Source organism: Urocitellus parryii, chromosome 1 (assembly GCF_045843805.1).
Source record: "Urocitellus parryii isolate mUroPar1 chromosome 1, mUroPar1.hap1, whole genome shotgun sequence".
Lineage (NCBI taxonomy): Eukaryota > Metazoa > Chordata > Mammalia > Rodentia > Sciuridae > Urocitellus > Urocitellus parryii.
Window position 1 is genome coordinate 188,421,209 of NC_135531.1, and position 4,699 is coordinate 188,425,907.

Consider the following 4,699-nt stretch of genomic DNA (forward strand, 5'->3'; position numbering starts at 1 on the left):
TTCCGGCCCACAACGGAAGTTTAGCACCACTCACAGGAAGTCCCGCCTTTGGTCTCAGGTCCGGGAAGGGAAGGGTTGGAGAGGTGGAACAGGTTTGGGTCACGTGTTGCGGACGACCTCTAGTCCGGAAGTGAGGTGATTGTCGAGCGCCGGTGTCTTCGGGCAGCTCACCATAGTCGCTGGGGTAGAACATTGAACAAATTAAAGGCCTTGTCCTAGAATTTAAGTTCCAAAGGAGCCATGAACGAATAAATATGGTGCGAAGTGCTCTGAGGTAAAATAATACGGCCCAGAATAATAGGCAGGTGCCATTCTAGAGTGGTCCTGGAATACCACTCCTGAGTGGAGTTATGTGAGCTGCAAAAATGATGTTCCTAAGGAAAGGTGTAGATTTGGAGGGTGGTCTTAACGTATTATATATGAGGCGGCTGTATTAGTTTACTCAATTTTTTCATAACAAATACCACAGACTACATCACTTAAACAGAAATTTATTTTCTCACTATTCTGGAGGATAAGGTCCAACCTGATTGGGTTCCTGGTGAGGGCCTGATTATTGGCTGGCAGAAAGCCAGTTTCTCCCTGTGTCCTTTTGACGTCTCTTTACTTGTAAAGACACTAGTCCTATTAGATTAGCCCCGCCATTACTACCTCTTTTCAACCCGCATTATTCTTTACAGGCCCTATTTTCAAATACAGTCATAGTGAGGGCTACGCCTTCGATACATGAATTTTGGAGAAGATGCTGTTCCCATAGCAGTGGCCTATTAAACAATTAAGAGTCAAGAACAATATTAGATATGAGTCTGAAGTTCTGGATAGCATTATAAATTTGGGAATTGTCAACATATCTCTGGTATTAAAGCTATAGAACTGGTTGAGGTTACCTAGGGAGTGAGTGAATGTAGGTAGAGAAGAGGCCCAAGGACTGAGGACCTTTCATAGTGAAGAGGTTGCAAAAAAAGCATGGTACTGGTACCAAAACAGGAAGGTAGACCATTGGTATAGAATAGAGGACACAGAGACCAATCCACAAAATTACAACTACCTTATATTAGACAAAGGTGCCAAAAGCATGCAATGGAGAAAGGATAGCATTGTCAACAAATGGTGCTGGGAGAACTGGAAATCCATATGCAACAAAATGAAGTTGAATCCCTCTCTCTCACCTTGCACAAAAGTTAACTCAAAATGGATCAAGGAGCTAGGAAACAAACCAGAAAGTCTGCATCTAATAGAAGAAAAAGTTGGCCCTAATCTCCATCTTGTGGGGTCGGGCTCCAAATTCCTTAATAGGACACCTAAAGCACAAGAGTTAAAATCAAGAATCAACAATTGGGACGTATTCAAACTAAAAAGTTTTTTCTCAGCAAGAGAAACAATAAGAGAGGTAAATAGGGAGCCTACATCCTGGGAACAAATATTTACCCCTCACACTTCAGATAGAGCTCTAATCTCCAGAGTATACAAAGAACTCAAAAAATTAAACAAGAAGAAAACAAATAACCCAATCAACAAATGGGCCAAGGACCTGAACAGACACTTCTAAGAGGAGGACATACAATCAATCAACAAGTACATGAAACTCACCATCGCTAGCAGTCAGAGAAATGCAAATTAAAACCACTCTAAGATACCATCTCACTCCAGTAAGAATGGCAGCCATTATGAAGTCAAACAACAAGTGCTGGTGAGGATGTGGGGAAAAGGGTACACGTGTACATTGCTGGTGGGACTGCAAATTGGTTCAGCCAATTTGGAAAGCAGTATGGAGATTCCTTGGAAAGCTGGGAATGGAACCACCATTTGACCCAGCTATTCCCCTTCTCGGACAATACCCAAAAGACCTAAGAAGAGCATACAACAGGGACACAGCTATATCAATGTTCATAGCAGCACAATTCACAATAGCTAGACTGTGGAACCAACCGAGATGCCCTTCAATAGATGAATGGATAAAAAAACTGTGGCATTTATACATAATGGAATATTACTCAGCACTAAAAAATAACAAAATCATGGCATTTGCAGGGAAATGGATGGCATTAGAGCAGATTATGCTAAGTGAAGATAGCAAATCCCTAAAAAACAAATGCAGAATGTCTTCTTTGATATAAGGGGGGCGACTCAAAACAGAGCAGGGAGGAAGAGCATGAGAAGAAGATTACCATTAAATAGGAATGAGAGGTGCGTGGGAATGGGAGAGAGAAGGGGAATTGCACGTAAGATGGTGGGAGACCCTCATGGTTATGCAAAATTACATGTAAGATGGTGTGGGGGGAAGATAAAAGAGAGAGAAACGTGTCACAGTAGATTGGGTAGAAAGAGGTGATGGGAGGGGAGGGGAGGGGAGAGGGGATAAGAAGGGCAGTGCAATACAATAGACAATAGTATGGCCCAAACGTGGCTGTATAACCAATGTGATCCTGCAATCTGTACACGTGGAAAAATAAGATTATGTACCCCATTTGAATCAAATGTATGATATGTCAAGATCATTGTAATGTTTTGAGCAACTAATAAAAAAATTAAAAAAAAAAAAAAGGAGGGCTGGGGATGTGGCTCAAGTGGTAGCGCGCTTGCTTGGCATTCGTGCGGCCCGGGTTGGATTCTCAGCACCACATATAAACAAAGATGTTGTGTCCGCTGATAACTAAAAAATAAATATTAAAAATAAAAAAGGAGTCTTGGGTAACACCACCCGAAGGGCAATCAGAAGATGGTAAAATTAGGAGGCCTGGAAGTGTTCATTTCATTTCAAAGTGGAGGAAGGAATCAACTGTGTCAAATGCTATTGATCAACAGATTAGATTAAAGGATTAGATTAAAAATTGAGACTCAGCAATAGATTTGCAATGCAGAGATCAGTTCTCTGCTGAATGACTTTAGTACATTGAAGATTTGCTGTTGGCCCATGGTCTAAGTGAATTTCACTGAAGAGGTGGAAGAACCACACTTTTTAAACTGGCTTTTATGCTGATAGTGGTGGCACACATGCCTGAAATCCCAGCTACTTGGGAGGCTGAGACAGGAGGACTTGCAAATTTGACATCAGCCTTACCAATTTTGCAAGACCCCATCTGAAAAGATTAAAAAAAGAAAGTCTGGGAATGTTGTTCAACAGTAGAATACCCCTGGGTTTAATCCCCAGTTCTTAAAAAAACTAATAAGTGAAACTGACTTTTATATTTTCATGTTTTCCCTTTGTTTAAAGTAAAAAATCTTGGGAATTGGTAGAAAATATAGCAAAGGCTACTTAAACCACACACAACACTACCCTCTAGCTGTCTCCTTTAGGGATGGGAGGAGGGGTGGGGGTGGGGGACCCTGGGCTTTCTTTGCAATTGCTAGTTAAGCACTCTATCACTGAGCTACATTCCCAGACTTTTTTTCTGTGAGTAGTTTTCTTTCTCTCTTTTGTTTGTATGAGTAGGTGTTTTTATACCATGAAAATATTACTTGTCCAAGTAATATTGTGAGCTACAAAAATGATGTACCATATTGACATATGGTGATTTTATATCCTCCTGAGTTTTATTCACTTCTTAAAGTGAGTGTTTAATAACAATTTAATATTTCATTGCATGACAATATCATAATTTACTTAGCCAGACCCTAGTTGGGAGCATTGGGATGGTACCTGTTTACCCAGTTATGAGTAGCTCTATGATGAATATCTTTAGATACAAATTATATATTTTTTTGTACCAGAGATTAAACCCAGGGGTGCTAAGCCACTGAGCCATAGCCCCAATATTGGCATCAGATTCACCATTTTAGGTCAGGAGCCATTTTATCTAGAGGTTCCAAAGTTTCAATTCTTAGGCAGTGCTGCTTAAGAACAAGTGCCTGCTAAAACAATCAACCCCATCCAGCTTAAACTCCTATGCAGCTTATGAGATTCTTCTTGCGGGCTATAAAGCTGCTCTTTAAGTGCCAACAGGCTGCTGCTCTCCTTGAAGGGACAGCCTTGTGGTTATGCCTCCTGTTACGGACAATAAATCTCTTGCGTGATATTCTGGTGTGTGGCATGATTCTTGGACTTCACATGGACTCTGCAAGTGTCCTTTCACTCAGCCTATTTTATTATTTTATTTTGAGGCCGGATCTTGCTAAATTGCTTTGAACTCGGGATCTTCCTGCCTCAGCCTCCCAAGCCACTGGGATTACAGTGTGAGCCGACGCACCCAATCTGGTGTAAAGGCATTTTTAAGATATGATTAACAGTCACAATTAATAGAGTTTAAGTAAAGTTTATCCTCAGTAATGTGAGTTGACCGATCCTATCACTTGAAGGCCTTCAGGGCAAAGACAGGCTGAGTCTAGTGGCACACACCTGTAAACCAGCAATTTGGGAGGCTGAGGCAGGAAGATCACAAATTCCAGGCCAGTCTAGGCAATTTATCAAGACCCTCTCTCAAAATAAAAACAAAAGAATTGAAGGTATGGCTCAGTGCTAGAATGCCCCCTGGGTTCAGTCCCTAATACCACCAAAAAATAAAAATTAAAAAAAAAAAGCTTACAGTTTTTCTGAGAATAAGGGAATTCTGCATCCAGACTACAAGAGAGATTCCAAGTTTCTAGCCTTTGTATTCAAGAGTACAACTCTTTGTTTTTTTCACATTTTTTATTTGTGCATTATAGGTGTATATATTGATGGGAAAAATACAACATGTATGTGAATTTCTGACTTGCTAGC